This window comes from Mustela lutreola, chromosome 1, assembly GCF_030435805.1.
Source record: "Mustela lutreola isolate mMusLut2 chromosome 1, mMusLut2.pri, whole genome shotgun sequence".
NCBI lineage: Eukaryota > Metazoa > Chordata > Mammalia > Carnivora > Mustelidae > Mustela > Mustela lutreola.
Genome location: NC_081290.1, coordinates 9,269,760 through 9,290,675, shown reverse-complemented (window position 1 = coordinate 9,290,675; position 20,916 = coordinate 9,269,760). Strand labels below are relative to the sequence as shown.

Here is a 20,916-nt window from a genome sequence, read left to right as displayed (position 1 = left end):
CTTGCAACTAAGTCCCACTACCTAGAATCACAACACACTAGCACGAGAAGAGTAATAAAACATATATACAGATTACTGCTGACCAATCAGTTTTTAGTGATTAACCAATGTAAACATAATCGACCCAGATTTTATTATATAGACAAAAGTGTAGCAGTGGAAAGAATATGGGCTTTAGAATAAAAATCATGCTTATAGCCAGATACCTTGACTTTACCATTTAATAGAACATCAGATAATGTGAGACAATTTATGAGGACCCTTTATGAGTCTGTCTCCCTTCTCTAAAATGGGCATGATATTTTATACTTCACATTTTCTTATAAGGAAAGGAACTAGTACAAGGGTCTGTCACACAGACAGAACTCAAAAAATACTCGTTCCCTTTCCAATCCTCCCACTGATTCACTATTTTAACTTTTAGATCTATTTGTCCCCCAAAACCCAGTTAATAAACTTTCTCACTGCCAAATTAAAAAACAAAAACAAAAACAAACAAATAAACAAAACAGATAGAGTTAAAAGAAGAATTCTGAAGTAGACAAAAATGTTGGGAATTGAGGAAGGGAGATAAGAGACCTTGAAATGGTAACAATTATTGTTTTTTGAATATTAATATTGAACTTCTTGTTCATTTTATAAGTAATACTTAAGACTGGGTGACACTTTCCAAGTCTAACAAAGGGAATTCAGAGATGGAAAAAAATAGTCTCTTATGTTCATTTCCATAAGAATCCAAGGAAATCAGAGCACTCAAGACACAACCAAAGAGTAGGACATCTTAAAAACTTTATTTCCCCCTCGACTGCATCAAACGTTTTATAACCTCACCTTTGGTGTCAGCTAAAAGTCCATGTTTTGTCTGAACAGGCCCATCTGATTCCCCCATTGTAAATCCAGCTCGTGCTCTCAGAACAGGGTTCTTCCTCCCGTAGGCCTTCACCTTCCATTTAATACCCTCTGCTACCTTCTTCCAAATTCCCTACAACAAATTTTAGCTCACACACAAGGAAAGCAAGCAGCGTTTCAAAATGGGCCAGAGGCAGCATTCTTAAAAATAACTCTGAGGAACAACACTCACTTATCCAATAAAAACAAGAGCAGAATTCAGAATAGTTATACTGTGGGATTTGTACATTTATCTGCTCTTTGAAAAGGTAAAATCAACATGAAACATTCCATAAAGCCCTAACCAAAAGTCACCTGCCATCACCACCACTCTCCTTTCCAATCAACACTTGCTGGCAGAAGCAGGAGAGAAACTGAAGTTTCTTGCCTCTTGAAGTGACAAGTACATTCTTTCCTCACTTGCCAAACTGCTTTTCTCCCTCTGGAGCTCCAGCTGTTCCCCAAACGCAGACATTGTGCCCTTCCCTGAGGGAACTGAGCCTCACGGAGCCTCTGGCTCTGGCCCTCAGCCAAGGCTGCATCTCCCTGAAATCTCTTGGGGACACTAACCGCCAAGACTTGGAAGACTGCACCTGCTTAAACTGAGTTGGGTTCTTGGCAGGGAGAGAAAGGAGGGGCGATGAATGGGAAACACTGTGCGTCGGTGCAAGGACTCCGACAATGGCGTTTGGACAATGCCTGATGCTCTGGTGCTTCCAAGTGATGGCTGACGATTCTCATAGTGCTTTGCAGACTTTGGCTGTGGGCTTTGTTTTCACTGTGGTTCACAGTCTGGGATCCCCAAGTTCTGCTATGGAAAATAAAAAAACTTTACAAAATAAGTATAGCTATTATGACGACATTTTCTTTCAGTGATATGAATGAGAAGATCCATAGGACCATGGGAATCTTGAGGGGGCAGATTTTTAAACCCATTCATTTCTATAAATGAGCTCCACAAAGTACAATATGAACTAATTCTTCCTCAGAGATAATAAGGAGTGAATTGTTTATGTTTCTCTCGATTAATAATGTTCCACTCTTGGCCATAATAGAATAGAGGTGGGAGAATTGGAATACAAAGGCACATTCGTTCTAATCCAAATTGCAGGGAATCAGCAATCAGAAGAAAAGGCAAATACCTGCAATTTTTAGAGATTCTGGGTTTTTAAAAATGTTAGAGCTACCCTCTGTCCAGAATACCCTAACTTGGTAGGTGACCAAGAATGAATTTTCTGCAACTCCACACATAGCTGTTAGCCACTGTCTGCAGTGATTCTTGAAAGCACAACGCACTAACCTGCATTACTCAAGAGCTTTCAGCCAAAGACTAATCAGCTAAATTAGTTAGGGCTCACATTTGGTGATGTATGAAAGGGATCTGAAAACATAGAGTCGAGTTCTCACCCTTGTAACAGTATGACTGCTTAAGAGACAATGCTAGGAATTCTAGCTCTGTTAGTTCCACCATCCCAAGGACATTGCTGTCATCTTCATGGTCCAAGATGATCTTCACTGTAGCCACTGAGAAGTGGGAAAGGCGAATAAAGTTGGGGGTGGGGTGGGCAAGTCCACCACTTCTCTTCAGGAGCTTGACTCAGAATTGGCACATATCATTTTCACCTACATCCCCTTAACCATAATTTGGTCACATGATTATTGTCTGAAATATTTTGGGCATCCATGTGACAGTTAAATATCAAGAACTCTATTCACTTAATACAGGAATCAGCAAACTATACCCAAGGGCCAAATCTGGCCCACAGCCTGGATTTAAGTGACCTACAAGCTAAGAATGATTTTTCATTTTTAAGTGGTTGAAAAAAAATCAAAAGAAGAATAATACTTCATGATGTGAAACTTATGTGAAATTCAAATTTCAGTGTCCATAAATAAGCTTTTATTAGAACACAGCCCTACTCGTTCATTTAAGTATTGTCTACAGCTGCATTCATGCTACAAGGGCAGAGTTCAATAGTTGTGACAAAGACCACATGGCCCACAAGGTCTAAAATATTTACCGTCTTCCCTGTATTAGAAGAGCTTTCTGACCATCACTTTATAAGAAAGAAAAATAAAACAAAAATAGGAATTGATGGATAACTAGCTAACCTGGCCATAACAAAGTGGTGAAAATGGGATTGAGGAGAGTGGGTTTTAAAAGGGGGCTGTAAAAGAGCCCCATTTCCTTAAAAGTTCTTCAAATTGTTGAATTAGTTATCAATTTTTATTTTAAATATTATCCTAAAACTCCTAACTCCTACAATATCTTAGTTTCATGTATTGCTTAGTTTCTGTGGGTGAGGAGTTCAAAAGTCACTCATCTGGGTGGCACTGGCTCACAGCCTCTCATGAGGTTGTAGTTAGGACATTGGCTGATCAGTTTCATCTGATGACCCGACTGTGGCTGAAGGTGCTACTTGCAGATTGCTCACTCAAATGGCTGTTTGTGGGAAGCCTCAGTTCCTCACCACATGGGCTTCTAGCCTAGCTGCTAGCTTCTTCCACAGTGAATTATCTGAGGGCGAGAAAGATAGAAATAGAGAGAAAGAGAAAGAGAAAAAATAAGCAGGAAGTCATAGTGTCTTTTATATCTAGCCTTTGAAGTCTCACACACTGTCACTTCCATTATATTCTTTTCATTGGGAGAGATTCACTAAGTCCACCCCAGCCCATACTCAGTGGACAAGGAATTATCTTCCATCAACTGAAGAGAAATATCAAAGAATTTGTGGTCATTTTAAAACCACCACAAGAATATCTGAGAGGAAGGAGTGAATAATCTGTCTTCAGATAATGCTAGGGACATGAGGCTAGTGATTATGAAATATGTATGTTATTTGACTGGGAAAAAGGAATATTAAGGCTTATATTGAGATGGTTTTAGCTCTTTTGCTTATGCCAATCAACTGATAGTAGTTGCCTAGAGTACTATGTTGAGTAGTTGCCTAGAGTACATGTCGCCTAGAATACTCTGATCAAGTTCACATAATTTCTATCAGTGGAGTAAAACTCAGAATTATAAGCAATGAGAATATGGAGAATGTGAGGCATGTTCAAGTCTCCAGAAAGCTTTTCAAATCATGGCTCTTACACAGCTTCCTCAGGGTATTTCTCTAGAATACTGGTATCCCGTGAGATTCCTTACCTCTCTCCATCAATCCCTCCTTCCATGAAGCCTGCCTTCCATCAACAAGAATTTACTGAACATGTTTGTGTTGCACATAGGTACTCTGGTTACCAGAGCTAAAAAAAAGGAACAAAATAAATGTCTCACCTTCATAGTAAACTAGGTATTTCAGTCTTCTGTAAAGTTTTCATTTTTCTTCCCTTTTCCAAAAGTCGTATGTTTTATTTCTGATTACTATCTAATTGAACTAAATAGCCTAAATCAATACCATAGAATAGTAATTATTTTTCATGTTTCTGGTCCCTATATTGCAGGGTTTCCCAGAGTATGTGTCACAGAAGTATTTCCACTGGTCATTATTAATAGGCATTACTTGGATAGAAGAGTTTCATGGCACATAAGATTGGAAAATGACAGATTACACAAAGTTAAGCAGATAAGCAGATTCATCTACTGAAGGCAACTTTAATAGATCCATGAATCACCAGGAAAAAGATGGTAACACGCTGTATTTCCAAAAGTTCCTTGAGTTTAAAATCCTGTGTGTTTGTTTCATTTTGTTTTTACAGAATGCTTATTCAGGTGGCCTGACAAATGCTGGAGATCTAAAGCCACGTTTCCTTATCTCCCTTTCAGCCACATCAGTTCCCTTACATTTCTCTAAGAACTTAGAGTTCAGTGAGGCACATAAATGTCCATCATTACAGTAATACACAAATCCGAATTGGAAAAGAAATAGTGACAATTATTCTCATAGAGCGATTCTTTAATATCTAAGTGTTTCAAAGCCATACAAGTGTTGGCAAGTGGAAAACACATAACTTAAAATGGAATGTTTGCACATATATGCATTTATGTAAAGATGCCCATCTCTCTGGGGAGGGGGTGTGGATGTGCATTTCGGAGCCAAATGGCTTTTTAAATTACCTGGAAATATATATTTATTAAGTGCACACAATGTGTCAGGAACTTACAAGCATTTAATACAATGATGAGCTAGACAGAATGCTTTACAATTGTCAGGTCAAGTCATTGATGTAAGTAATAGCTCAGAGTATTTGAGGACAAAAACCATTAAGCACATTATTGCCCATAATGGATAGTTTGTAAATAAAGTACAAGATACAAGAAGAGGCTGTATCAAGGGGTCTGCCTCATTTAGCATTTGGGAGTATTGTATGTAACAGAAATCTGATGACAGTGGCTTAACCAAATAGCCTCGCATAATCTGCCTCACATAAAAAGAAGGACAGAGACAAGCAGCCCAGTGGCGCCACGGTGCCCTCAGTGCCCCAGGGTCCTTCTTGCACTCCTCATTCTCCTTATGCAGCCTAATCCCTCATCCTCCGGTTGGCTGTTACCTTCAGCCTCACTGTCTGCTTTCCAGGCAAGAACAAGGAAAGAAGAGTCAAGAAGTGGAATCTAGGAGATTTCATCAATTATTCATCAGCCCAAATGTCATGTCAGTACCCCAAATTGTGAGCAAGTCTGGGGAAGTATTTTAGCTGGATCCATGGAACTCACTGAGAACAATTCCGTTTCTGCTAAACATGAAAAAAAGAATGAAGGTTTGGTAAGTCCACTCACTGTATCCTTTTCAGACTCTTCCACAGTGTGTAAGGGTCAAAGAAGGAAGAAGCTAATAATAATGTTTTTAAAATAGACACACGCGTTTCCTTCTCAACCATTGCCATTTATCATCCTTCTAACCTCCAAATAACTTTACACTAGCAAGTTACTTTTGTCATAAACACAAACTTGCATGGAATTCTTACTACTTCCTTTGAATACCAATGAAATAAATGTGAAAATAATTTCCATTAGATGTTTGACATTTTCAACTTTACTATGTTAAGAAATGGTGGCTTACTTCTGTTTTTCTTTGAACTGTTTTGGCCAGCAAAAATAATTGTTCACATTGGCAGAAGTAAAACATTCACCAGCATGAAAAAGCACTATTTAGAATAATATTTAGCATACCATAACATATATTTTCTTAGTTTAAAACCTTAATTTTTTATAGCTGTGGCCTCAATACTTCAGAATTTTAACTTTTTTTTTTCCAACTTTGCAGAATATAAAAGTGCATGTGTGAGCTTATAATGCCAAGAAAAGTTTTCTTAACATTATTGCATTTCTAGTTGGAATTCTGGCTTCATTTTGCAGAGACCATGCCGAATGCCTTCTTATCCAGAACACAGAAATACATTATTATAGTCACTAATCTCTCTACTAATGCCTTAAATTTCTCTTTAACTCTCTTTGACACCCAAACAGCACTTTTCATTCCTTTCTTTCTTTTTTAGAATACTAACCCCATGGTACCAAGTTTCTAATATTCATCTTCTACAAATGGCTGGTGGAGCAGGTACTAGGTAATTCTCATTTTTAATAAATTCTTACATCTAATGAACTCAAGATGGTTCCTAGAAAATGTATTCTCCCCAAATGCAATGAATCAAAATACCATCTATGAAGAATATAATTCAATTTACCCAAAAAAGTACATGCTTCCCGGGTGCCTGGGTGGCTCAGCTGGTTGGGCAGCTGCCTTCAGCTTGGGTCATGATCCTGGAGTCCCAGGATCAGATCATATAGAGGGCTCCCTGCTCAGTGGGGAGTCTGCTTCTCCCTCTGACCATCTCTCCTCTCATACTCCCTCTCTCCCTCTCTCAAATAAATAAATAAAATCTTAAAAAAAAAAAAAAAGTACATGTTTCCCAATATCCCACCATAGGAAAGTGGTTTAACATACATAATATGATGAACTGGTATCCTGACACATAAAATGATAATGATAAAGGCTATATATAAAATGCAGGAAAACATTTATAATTTAATATTAAGCAGGTTACAACTCAAGAAAAATGAAGGCATTAGACAAAAACTAGAGGGCAATGTGCAATGATGAAAATAATTATGGGGCACCTGGGTGGCTCAGTTAGTTAAGCAACTAACTGCCTTCGGCTCCAGAATGTCCTGCATCGGGCTCCCTGCTCAGCAGGGAGTCTGCTTCTCCCTCTGACCCTCCCCCTTCTCATGCTCTCTTTCTTTCATTCTCTCTCTCTCCTTCAAATAAATAAATAAATAAAATCTTTTTTTTTTTTTAAGAAAATAATTATGGTAGAATGTTTATAGTATATTTTTTCAAAGTTCCTTTATTTTTCCCATATAGTCTGATTAGTCTTCAATGTCCATGTATTGCCTTCATAATTATAAAAGGAGGGGTAAAACAACTTTTTTTGATGACGATATAATATGAGAGTATTTGAGGACAATTTGAACATCCCCCTAAGTGCTCACTGCTGAGGACCTGGATGTCTTAGATGACTAAACTGTCTGCTTAGAAATAATCTCTCCTTTGTTTTTTTATCATTGGGTTTATCTGTCAGATAATCCCATAGCTCTATGCACATTTGGCCACCCACAATGCAAGAATAACCTCCTTTTTGCCTTTGGCTGGTAGCACACATGTATTCCTAATCCTTTCTTAAACCTCTAGGTGAACCTTGAATTCTCATGGGACTCATTATTTCCTTCAGAGGGTCTACTCCATAAAGGGCCATTCCCTCTGTGGACCTCTTTCCTCATTGTTTCTCACAAACAGTTAAGTGTGAAAAATGACCACCATGGCTCACTTCCCCTCTGGTTACTCCTGTCTATCCTTTGGCCTGAGTTTTAAGGTAAGATTACCACCAAGTTTTTTCCAACCTTTTGTAGCAAGATTGAGAGGGAAGGGGTGAGTTTTACTGGACACTAGTGGAAGGTTCCTATAACTCCCACATACAGAGGGAATGTGGGAAAGCCAAAGCAAGCAGAGCAATTTAAAACCAGCTGGAATACAGCCGGGAAAGAAGTTAACACCCTAGGCTTTCCATGAACTTTTCTACCATGAGTCCAAAGCCAGAGGATCCTTCATGATCAGAAAATTATTGAAAACCCAGTTTCAAAACTCACTGGAAAAATGATATAAGAAATGCCTAACAGGGAAGGTTTTACTTAGATTACTTGATTAATTAATGACCACATTTCAGCAACTTAAGGTTACTTTGTGGATGTAAATGTATGAGTAATACCCAAAACCACAAACCCAGGAGCAATAAAAGGGCTTAGGTTGAAAGTTCTACTGTCAGAATTATCCTGATTTTCCTCTGGGCAACCAGGGAGATGAAAATAAAGAAACCAACAGGAAAATTCATAAATCTGTGACTCTGGAAGGACACAATCACATTCTATTGAGAAGGCACTTTCCCTGGGTCTAGTAGGAACTGTTTTCTATAAAGTGTTGGGATATGAGTCCAGAATAGAAAGGTTCTTTTCAACTTGTGTCTGGACTTGTCTACCTCCCCTGCTGGCTCACCCACATTACCACTGCTTTTACCCCTGGTGAGCTCCATATGCCAAGCCACCTCTGGAAAGGAATTAGGCTTCTGATGGACCTGTCCAGCCTCCAAACAGTTCTCCAACCAGCAATGAATACCCAAAGTCTCAGTTGAACCCTCAATTTTTATTGACTCAGGATGGAAGAAAACAGAATATACAAACTTATCAACATTCTCTGGATATGAGTTAGCAATTTCTTTCCTCCAGAATTCTTTCTCCTTGCTATTTGTTGAATTGTGTCCCCCAAAATTCATATGTTGAAGGTCTAACTCCCAGTACCTTAGAATGTGACCATATTTGGAAATAGGGTTGTTGCAGGTGTAATTGGTTAAGATAAGATCATGCTGGATTAGGGTGGGCTGCTTATCCAGTAAGACTGGTGCCCTTATAAGAAGGGGAGGGGTGCCAGGGTGGCTCAGTCAATTAAGTGGCTGCCTTGAGCTTAGGTCATGATCTCAGGGTCCTGGGATCAAGACCCACATTGGGCTCCCTGCTCAGTAGGGAGCCTGCTTGTCCCCCTTCCTCTTCCTCTGCCCCTCCCATAGCTTGACTTCACTTTCTTTCTCTCTCAAATAAATAAAGAAAGAAATCTTTAAAAAAATAAAAAGGGGAAATTTGGAACCAACCCTCAGAGAAGGAAGAGGTGAAGACACATAGGGAGAACACAGCCATCTGATAATAGAGATTGGAGGGATTCACCCAAAGCCAAGGAGTGCCAAGGATTGCTTACACACAGCAGAAGGTGGAAGAGGCAAGGAAGGACGCTCCACGACAGATCTGAGAGAGACACTCTCTCAGACTTGACACCTTCAGACTTCTCCAGAACTAGGACATCTTCAGACTTCTCTAGAACTATGAGACAATGAACTTCTGCTGTTGAAGCTACTCAGTTCATGGTACTTTGTTATAGTAGCTCTGGGAAATGAATACAGTGATCCATCACCAAAATCTGTTAATGATCTATCAGCTGATTTATTAAAGAATTGGAACATTCTTACTTTGAGAAACATTTGTTACTCACTTGAGTCACTCACTTTCTCACTTTCTGGGAGGAATTCCAACAAGTAATTTACCTAAACTTCCCAAATAACTACTAACTACCTTTTATTTTATTTGGAGCCTTCTTATTTACAGAGCTAAAGTTCTACAAAAACCAGGATAAAATAACCCTAAGTATTGGAAATTAAATGGTTAATTCCCCCCTCCACACTGTTAGGCGTATTGAACCATCTAAATTTTCCAACAATAATGCAGAAAGTCTTATCATTCTTTAAATGAATAAGGGTCAGTTTAGTATCTCACCTAAGTGAAAAACAAAACTAGGATGAGAACTCATTCAATAACCAGTCATGTTCTTTCACCAAAACTGCACTGTCCTGCCTTATTCATTTACTATGTCTCCATTTTGGAAGCCTGGAAGTGATAAGTGAGCATAAAGGGAAACTGTAAGCCAGAATATACTAAGACAGTGAAGACGTAGTGGCTAGCTCTAGAAGCAGACCAGAAGTTCTAAATTAAACTGTTCTTTATCTTTGATAAATTAAGAATGAGAAGCAACTATCTTATAATAAGTTCTCCCTGCTGCTAGACATTATTACTCAAAATGTGGTAGGAATAACTAGAGAAAAATTTGGTGACCAAAAAAAATGGGGGGGGGGTTGCTTTAAATCAGTGTTAAATTAAGGTATGTGCATTTTAAGGGAAAAAAGAGGCATTAGCCAAGAACCGAAAAGCAAAGAATAGCATCTGTCAGGAGATTAAAAAAAAAAAAATGCAGGGACATGAGGGACACCACTGAAGCCCTGAAAACACCTGAGTGAGGCTGACTCCAGTTTCTCAGCTTGCCAAAAACACTAGGAGTCATAGAAGCCGCTCTTATCCCACAACAGCCTCCATTTAATAGTCATGGGTGAACCCATCCCATTACACACGATTACTGTGGCCTCATGATTCTTGTTTCCTTGTGAAAGTGTGTTTCCTGCTCTGAATCACCCTGTAATTTGCTCCACAGGGTTTCCCATCTGTTTAGATCAAGTGTGAAGAAGAACTGTCTGAATCACATACTTAATTTGGTAAAACGACAGTCATATGGCAACGTAACAAGGTCATGCCACAAACTTTACATCCACATATGGAGGGGGAAACACAGCATCTTCTTATTTTAAAACTGCTCTAATCTCCCGTGCCAATTAAAGACAGCTCTTCCTGCTTAACTATTTCTTTCAGGTCAAATCTCTTTGGGGTAAATTATTCATTTTTGTAGCCAACCTTCTTTCCCTCTTTTTGCTCTCTAATATGTTATCTGTGGGTATGAGGGAAATCATGTGATTTAACATGTGATTTAACACATGATTTTAATCACGTGATAAATCGTGTGATTTATCAGAGGAAAGGGTGCTTACATGCCCCACCTGTAGGTCTTTATGCCTTTCCCTGGTATCTGGGTTTATGAAATAGTTGGGTATGGTTTGGCCTCTGGGAATTCTACGATGACATCTCCTGAAATGTGGCTCATCACTCCTACTCCTATAGACCATCATGCAGACACCCACTGCTAAAGTCAGTAGACACAGCCATTGGTTTGTTCTCGAAAAGTCCCCACACATTGCTGCCTCCTTGTCCTAAGCCCATGTGTCCAGTCCTCTCACTGCCCCCACACCAGCCACAGTATGGAATCAGGCACAAGACCTCAGGGTCATTCCTCTAGACACCATCCTCCATCTGTGTTTAGTTCCTTCTCTCACCATGTTAAATGTGGCTCAGGCCAAAGGCAAGGCTTGGCATAAAAAATATTTTTTATATAAAAATAAATATAAAATATATATAAAATATAAAAATGTGTATTATATAAGATAAATAATATATGTAAATATATTTTTATTTATATATAAAATATATTTTATTTATATATAAATATATAGATTATATATAATATATATAAATACATATAATATAAAAATAAATACAAAATATATTTGCAAATAAAAATCTGCACAAACAGCCGAGTCACTTTGATTCCCCCATACCTATCCAGACAGTTTTATAGCTTTCCCTCAGAACTCAAACCCAAAGGAAACAATCAAGCTTACAGACATTTCACCAACCTGCTGCCCTACTTTCTCCTCTCTTCAAATATTCCATGCTTTCATCGGGCCTAACACAACCATGATTTCCTATTTTAACATTACTTATCTGTATCTTCAGAGATATGTGCAAAAAATTCTCTGGGAAAAACACCCAAGAATCTGCCAGCCCATAGGGCATAACAGCAATGAACATACCACTCCACACATCCATGGGAGAACGTTCAAGTATCCATCGTTACGTATGCTGACCTGCACTTTGTATGTGCAGTTCTAATGTTGGCTGCTCTGATGCTTAATACGGCATCTCGCTGTTGCTTTAACATCTCTGATGACAACATCTGAAGTTGCTCTTGATGATTCTGTAGCCATTCAGAGTTCCCTCTTTATATCGCCTTTTCATATCCTTAACCCGTTTTTTAATCAGGTTTGTTTTTTTGTGGTTACTTTCCTGTAAATATTTTTATTTATAGATTTAGAATTTTTAGTCTTCACAATGATGTCATCAGTTTATGCAGAAGTGCCTCTTACACAGTGTAAAACAGGGATCTAAATTTCTTCTTCCCGTGTGACGCTAAAATAGTCTGTTCTTTAATCTTTTTTTAATACACCACTCTATCTGTCAGCTGTATAAATTCCCCATATACACAGTTCAGTTTTAGAGTCTATATTCCATTTCACTGATCTATTTGTTCCATAACCAATAATTTTAAAAAAATTTTAAACCACATAATTGTCAAGTGTCTTAATATGCAATATAGTAAATACCCTTTCTTCTCTCTTCTTTCTCAAATGTAGCTTAGCTATTCATAGATTTTTATTTTCCCAAATTTTATAAAGAGTTTTTCAAGTTCTTCAAACAATATAAAAGGAATTTTGAACTTGAACTGTAGCTTGTAGCTTTGTTTGAGGATAATTGACATTTGTACCACATTAAATCAGTCTGTCCATTTATTCAAAACTTCTTTTATATTTTTAATGGAGGTTTAAATATTTCCCCACAAAGATATTGGCTTTTAAAAACTTTTTTAAAGGGACACCTGGGCGGCTCGGTTGGTTAAGCCGCTGCCTTCAGCTCAGGTCATGATTCCAGGGTCCTGGGATCGAGTCCCACATTGGGCTCCTTGCTTGGCGGGGAGCCTGCTTCTCTTGCTGCCTCTGCCTGCCTCTCTGCCTGCTTGTGTGTACTCTCTATCTCTGGCAAATAAATAAAATCTTAAAAAAAAAAAAAACTTTTTAAAAATTTTTAAAGATTTTATTTATTTATTTGACAGACAGAGATCACAAGGAGGCAGAGAAGGAGGAAGAGAGAGAGGAGGAAGCAGGCTCCCTGCTGAGCAGAGAGCCCAATGTGGGGCTCAATCCCAGGATCCCGGGATGATGACCTGAGCTGAAGGCACAAGCTGTAACCCACTGAGCCACCCAGGTACCCCTTGGCTTTCTTTTTTAAGTTAGTTTCTAGATATTTATTCATTTGTGGGATATTATAAATAGCATCATATTTCAATTATATTTTCTAGTTGATAATGACATAGGAAAATACTATTGATTTTTATAAAGGGGTTGTATACCTAAAACTTTCCTGAACTCTTTTCAGTTCTAATAGATTTCTCTTAATTCTGTTGGAATTTCTATGCATCTGATCATTTCACCACCAAAATGACACTCTGTGACACTAACATTCAGTGCTATGTTGGCTGGCATGTCACAAGTATGGAGGAAACTGCATCGTCTCCCTCTTTCCTAAGCCCATAAACTCAAAGACATTCACAACTGATAGTGAAACATCTTCAAAGTAATACAGAAAAGAGCCAGCAGGCACAATATGAAAAATTCTCTACAGCTCTTTTTTATTCTCTTGCTCAGCTTAAGTTTGATCTTTATTGTTTTCAGATTTTGAGTTATTTGAATTTTATATATTCTATTTCTGTAACTTTAGTGGTTACCTTTATAATTTCCACATGCATGATTTGACTTAAAATCTGAAAAAATTTCTCTCTCTTCTTCCTGGGTAATAAAAGGTCTGCAGAACTTTTCACTCTACTCACATTCCTCCTGTTCTACACATTATTGTTGTTAGTATTTTAACTCCACATATGCTTTGTCTTTAATCAGTACTGTCTTCATTGTTTTATAGAGTTAGTGATTAGTTAGATACTGCCATGTTTACTAATTTCTTTCGATCACATTTCCTCTTGCTTCTCCTATTTTCCTTCTGTACATTCACAAGTCTTTACTCCCAAAGTGTGTTCTTTAAAACTTTTTTAAAGTTTATAGGTTTAATTGTTAATTTTTTTAAAAATTTCAATTTATTTGAGAGACAGAGCATAAGCCAGGAGAAAGGCAGAGAGAGAAGCAGGCTCCATGCTAAGCAGGGAGCTTGATTCAGGGCTCGATCCTAGGACCCTGAGATCTTGACCTGAGCTGAAGGCAGATGCCTACCACTGAGCCACCCAGGCACCCCACCTAAAGTGTGTTCTTAAGTAATTTTTCCATGAGAATGTTTAACTGGTAAATTCTTTCAATATTACTTTTCAATGTCTTCATTTTACCTTTGCCCTTAAATCATAGTTGGGTATACTAGATTGACAACTATGTTTTCTTTATTTTTTTTTACATTTCGTTTATTTATTTATTTTTATTTATTTTCAGTATAACCGTATTCATTATTTTTGTACCACACCCAGTGAGGGCACGAATTGCATGGAGAACTATGTTTTCTTTAAAGATATTTCCCTTCTTTCTTCATTCTTCTACTGTTGCTACTGAGAAGTTTGTTGCCAATCTAATCTAATTACTTACCCTTGTAGTTAATGTTTTTTCTTCTCTTGTTAGTATTTTAAGCTTTCTCTTTATTTTCTGTAGCTGGAGCACTGCAGTTTGATTCTGATGTGTAAAGTACAGACTTATTCATTTACTTACTTTGTCTTCCTTGGAGCTTATTTACCACAAAATTCAACTCTGAGATGATTATTAACCTGCTCTACAGAAGTCCAATTTAGACACAAATGTATTGGAAGTTAGCCTAATGGAAATTCTAGTCTGAAAATTTGTCCATTTAGATGTCATTAGCTTTCCCCAACACAAAATCATACAAATTGAGTTACACACTGTTGACACATCTTTGGCTTTTATCAACGTTCAACATTAGCCACATATATAATGTTTCTGTAGAGTCTACAAATCATAGTTGAAAACATTATGTTATAAAACTAAGATGCGAACAGTTCCACATTTCTCTACCTCCACCCCCAATGATTAATCATTCTCTCCTTCCATCCTGGCTCTGAGAAACAAAAGTATCTTTTTTCCCTTCCCAAGTCTCACCCACCCTTTCTTCCACTATCTCTTACAGTTGGCTCAGTGCTCATACCTCCACTCCAAGGCCATTTAAGTCTCTTTCGCTCTGCCCACTCCTTCCTTACAGGTAAAGAAAATTCAAGTTTCACACTTCCTAAAAAATAAAAAAAAATTTCTTTATCCTTCCCCATCCCTCAAGATAATTATGTCTCTTTGCCATCCTCACAGCCGAACTTCTCAAATGAGGGAAAGCTGGTCTCTCCTATACCACCCCTCCCTGACAAGACATCAATTTCATCCCAGCTCTGCTGAGATCTGGCTGCTTCTCCCATCACCCATTGAAACCACTGTAGGCAAGATTACTATTGACTTCCTAATCTCCAAAACCAGAGGAGTCTTTTCAAGGCAAATACTATTTGGGTGCTCTAAGGCTTTGGACTTTTTTTTTTTTTTTTTTAAGATTTTATTTATTTACTTATTTGAGAAAGAGAGAGAGTGGAGGGGGAGGGACAAAAGAAGAGGAAGTGAGAGAACCCCAAGCAACTGAGCCACCCAAGCACCCCCACTTTAGACATTTTTGCCTAATTTGTCATCGACTTTATCACTCCCTCAGAATTTTTCTCTGGCTTTTCAGATTCCTTAGATCACTTTTCATACTTAATTACTATTTCTCTACTTCCCTTTAAGTGAGGGAGATCTATGGCGGCATACCTGGTCCTCTTCTCAAACCACTTCCATGGCTTTAGCCTGTACTTATAAACTAAAGGCCTTGAATCACAATTCCAGACTTCAAGCTCTATTACAAAGCTGTCATCATCAAGACAGTATGGTACTGGCACAAAAACAGGCACAAATAGATCAATGGAAGAGAATAGAGAGCCCAGAAATAGACCCTCAACTCTATGGTCTTCAAACCTTGACAAAGCAGGAAAGAATGCCCAATGGATAAAAGATAGTCTCTTCAACAAGTGGTGTTGGGAAAATTGGATGGCACATGCAGAAGAATGAAACTGGACCATTTCCTTACACCACACAAAAATAGACTCAAAATGGATGAACGACCTCAATGTGAGACAGAAATCCATCAAAATTCTGAGGAGGAAAAAAAAAAAAAAAATCCTGAGGAGAACACAGGCAGCAACCTCTTCGACCTCAACCACAGCAATTTCTTCCTAGAAACATTGCCAATGGCAAGGGAAGCAAGGGCAAAAATGAACTATTGAGACTTCATCAAGATCAAAAGCTTTTGCACAGCACAGGAAACAGTCAACAAAACCCAAAGATAACTGACAGAATGGGAGAAGATATTCGCAAATGACATATTAGATAAAGAGCTAGTATCCAAACTCTATAAAGAACTTATCAAACTCAACACCCAAAAAATAAATAATCTAATTCTTCTCCAAAGAAGACAGCCAGATGGCCAACAGAAAAATTGTTCAACAACACTTGGCATCAGGGAGATACCACCTCACACCTGTCAGAATGGCTAAAATTAACAAGTCAGGAAAGGACAGATGTTGGCAAGGATGTGGAGAAAAGGGAACCTCCTACACTGTTGATGGCAATGCAAGCTGGTGCAGCCACTCTGGAAAACAGTATGGAAGTTCCTCAAAGGTTGAAAATAGAGCTACCTCATGACCCAGCAATTGCACTACTGGGTATTTACCCTAAAGATACAAACGTAGTGATCCAAAGGGGCATGTGCACCACAATGTTTATAGTGGCAATGTCCACAATAACCAAACTATGGAAAGAACCTAGATGTCCATCAACAGATGAATGGATAAAGAAGATGTGGTGTATATATACGATGGAATACTATGCAGCCATCAAAAGAAACAAAATTTTGCCATTTGCAATGACATGGATGGAACTAGAGGGGAGTATGCTGAGCAAAATAAGTCAATCAGAGAATGATAATTATCATATGATCTCTCTAATATGAGGGAATTTGAGAGGCAGGGCAGCATCTTATGGGAGTTAGGGAAGGAAAAAATGAAACGAGATGGGATCGGGAGGGAGGCAAACCATGAGACTCTTAATCTTGTGAAACAAACTGAGGGTCGCTGGTGGGTAGGGGGGCAGGGAGAGGGTGGCTGGGTTATGGACATTGGGGAGGGTATGTGCTGTGGTGAGTGCTGTGAACTGTGTAAGCCTGATGAATCACACACCTATGACCCTGGGGCAAATAATACAGTATATGTTAATAAAAAAACAAAAGAAAAAATATTGAAGGCTTTGAAATATCTGTCTATAATCCTTGTCTCTCTTGAGTATCATACCTAATTTCCAACAGCTTCCTTAACATTTTCACTTGGATGCCCAACAATACATTAAATGCACTGTGTCCAAATAGAAGTCCTTTTCTTTTTCTTTCAAATTTTCTCCTATATTCCCTATTACAGTGTCATTGTCATTCACTGCCCAAATTTAAAACAGTCTTTAATCCAGTGCTGTCCAATAGAACTTCCTGTGATGATGGAAGTGTTCTATGTCTGTGCTGTCCAATATGGTGTCCAAGATACTCATGGTTATAGAGCATCTGAAATGTGGCTAGTATGGCTGAGGAAATGAATTTTCGCTGCATTTAGAGTTAAATAGCCACATATGGCTATCCTACTGGAAAGCACAGCTCCAGTTCTTCCTCTCACCTAAATTATTTTTGTTATCAGTTCCTAGAGTTTCTATCTCCTAAATTTTTCTTGAAAACGTCTTTCTCAAAGCAATTCTGCTTTCCTATCTTCACTGTTCCCATTTGAAAACACCAATATCTTTATGTCCTTTCTCCACCTGAAATGTTTTCATTAACCTCACATTTTATATTTTACATAAGATGATATCTGCACTTCTAGCCATAGCCTACGAAGCCTTCTGTGATTTGGTTTACCTTCCCTCTGGCCACTCTCACCACCACTCTCCCAGCATCCTCTATAATAAGCAAATGCAACTCTTTGCTCTTTTCCTATGCGCCCTCTAAGCTCTTGCACACTCTGTACTTCTGCTTGTATATATCTTCTCTCTCTGTTCCATGAATTTCTACTCAAACTAAGGAGACCAGATCAAATGTCACCTCCTCAGTAACACTGTTCTTGACCATCCATGGACGTATAGCTACCACTTTCAATGAATGTTAATAACTATCATAGCAATTAATACTTTTTCTTTTTTTTTTAAGGATTTTATTCGTTTATTTGACACACACACACACACAAACACAGAGAGAGAGAGAGAGAGAGAGAGAGAGAGAAGGAACACAAGCAAGAGGAGTGGGAGAGGAAGCAGCAGCCTCCCACTGAGCAAAGAGCCCGATGTGGGGCTCGATCCCAGGACTCTGGGATCATGACCTGAGTTGAAGGCCAACGCTTAACGACTGAGCCACCCAGGTGTCCCAATTAGTACTTTTTCAACATTCACTGGTACATCTGTTTCATTCCACTCCAAAGCAAGGACAGTGTCCTGTAGAACATTTTGACTCTTGCATGTAAATGAATGAATGATCATAAAATTCCAAACAATTTCTTCTACAATTAAAGGCCAGAAATATATCACCTGAAAAATTTGAGTGCTTTCTTTTTTTTAAATATCTAAAATTATAAACCTATATATTTTTTTCTAATTGTCTCTATAAGCCATTGATTCTTATATATGTGAAAACAGAGCTTTCTTTATTTTCCATAGCTAAATTTAGGCAATCATATCACACCTCTAGATATAGCACTTACTATCCCACTAAGCCCCAACCTTCCCATCTGGAAAAATGGGAGACAGTGGGAATAAAAGAAAAGAAAGGTCGAGAGGAAACATGCAATAAACCCTCACGTGGAGGTGCACTTTCCCAGGCTTCCCCGAGTGCTCCCAGGAATACACAGATGCCAATGATTTGGAGTTAAGATTTCACTAGATCTGAGAAGCATCTCGCTTTGGAATTCCCTCTGTAAAGAAAAGCAAGTTGTAGATTAATTCCAGACAACCCTGGGTGTTACCAGGATCAGAGCTTGGTACAAGTCATGGTTGAAAACTAACCCAACTGGTGCCTGACTACATTTTTAGGTGGATGGTTCTGATTCTGAGTTTGGTCTAGAGACCATAATTATAAATTCATTCCTCTGCAATAACAGTCTATAACTGAGAGGGTTTTCCTGAGGATTCAACAAGATCTTAAGGTGATAATCCTTTTGAAGTGTCTCACCCATAATAAGAGCTCAATATAGGATAGGTATGATTATTACTTATAGGATTCAATAATTTTGCAACATCTGAAACTATAATAATTTTGAGGGCCAAATCATAAATTTCTTGTAGTCATGTGCTGAGAAGTCAGATTGGAATGTTATTAATGGCTGATATATGTATTATGCACAGCATTTACCAAGTGTCTATTTTTTTATTTGATTATCTGATTGATGTCTATCTCCTCCACTAGAGTGTAATCTCCATGAAAGCAGAGGCCCTGTCAATTTTTGGATTCCTAGCACTTAAAGAGCTTGGCACATGTAAAGCACTTAATAAATATTGCTGAAATAATTTGCTCACTTATTTGAAAAACATTCTAGGTACTGTGGTAGAAACCACGGATACAAAGATGTTTCAAAGTAAGTCTTCGGCCATCAGTGAACTCCGGTCTAGTTGATAAGTCAAACCAATGATGACAATAGAGCAAAGTAAGCATTATAGGAACAGCATCAAGTGCTGCAGGAAAATACCAGAAAAATATAAGCTAAATAGTGACGAGTGTAGGGAAAATTAGGAGGAGATTTCCAGAGTTGATAATAAAGATGATCTCAAAATAGGCAAGGAAAAAAGAAAGCAGTTCAGGGACAGCACGAAACACAGAAATGAGAAAGTTAGAGGAACGGCAAGTTTTTCTGTTTAATTAGAGAAGTACCTCCAAAATAAAGAATGGTAAGAAACAAGGTAGGGAGAAATCAGAACATGTCTTGTGAAGCGTGTTAAGGATTTTGAATCTCATTATGAAGGCAATCTGGAGACACTGCAGGATTAACAGAGAAAGATGATAACCTGAAAAATGAGTGGGGCGGACTAGATCTCTAAGGTGTCTCCCAGTTTTAGCAGTCTCTGATTCAGAAATGTTGAAAGCTGAATTTAATACTCAAATACAGTAACCCTATGTATCAGCTGAGCTAAACTACTGTAACAAACAGATGCAAAGTATAATGTCAGGAGAGGGTCATTACACACTCAGAGAGCAGCCCAAGGCAGGAAATTCTATTGCCTTTGGAGGAAAGAAACGGTCTGTCTGTCTGCTCCTCACACATACATTCTAGGCTAATACACCTCTACCATGTTCAACACATGACTTCTAAGATCACTGTGGTCTTCAGGTCACCATTTCACCCTTTTTGAATGGGTTATGCTGTGAAAAACACCCTGTAGGAGGCTTTATGGGTCAGATCTGGAAGTGGCACAGATCACTTCCATTTACTAGGACCCACTGGCTAGAACCAAATCACATGCCCACATCTGATCGCAGAGAAGGCTGGGCATTGTCATTTAGCTGTTTGCTAAGGCAGTTTCCACCACACTAGTTTAGTTTGGGACTTACAGTATATTTGTGTTCTCTTTCATCCAGACAGTTTTGTATTTTATTTTCCATTTTAATTATCTGTATTTCATTATGTCTCAAATTTATTTTAAATGAATGTAGAGTACAAATGATAAATAAAACAATAATCATAAATTTGGTTAACGTTGACAAAAGTGTATAGTATTTTGCAGTTCACAGTGGGCTTTCACACTCTTTTGTTGGTTTGTTTGTTTTTAAAGCAACCCTTGGATGCAACAGGGTCTGTTGTTACTACCATTTTTAAAATACATGACTCAGGGAGGTAAATGACTTATCTCAGATTGCCCAATTACACTCATCCTAACAGACTTTTAATGTGGAAAATATTTACTTCCTTGAAATCCATGTAAAAGTATTTTTTAAATCTTTTTTAAGAACTATTTTTCTTGATTCAAAAATAAAAAAATCTAGAGCTCTTGTTGAGGTCCATTTTTAAACACTTGGATTCATAGAACTCAGCAAAGTTCACCTCAACCACAAATACAGAGTACACACAGAAACACAACCACTGAGAATGATACTGTAAACAGACTCCATCTGAGCTA

The 20,916-nt window shown here is 38.1% G+C and overlaps 1 protein-coding gene across 4 annotated transcripts in view; it reads right to left on the bottom strand.

Moving 5' to 3' along the window:
• Positions 1-772: 772 nt before the first annotated feature.
• Positions 773-20,916, bottom strand: part of LOC131823284 (cytochrome c oxidase assembly protein COX18, mitochondrial) — a 79,942-nt gene continuing 59,798 nt past the window's right edge. The window contains exons 6-8 of one of the 4 annotated variants that reach the window (XR_009350548.1): positions 14,858-14,938; positions 4,037-4,134; positions 773-3,406 (exon numbers count right to left, since the gene is read on the bottom strand). The gene's annotated coding sequence lies outside the window, so the exon portion shown is untranslated. The remainder of the gene's footprint in view (positions 3,407-4,036; positions 4,135-14,857; positions 14,939-20,916) is intronic. The other 3 variants (XR_009350550.1, XR_009350549.1, XR_009350551.1) reach the window with 3 other exon arrangements.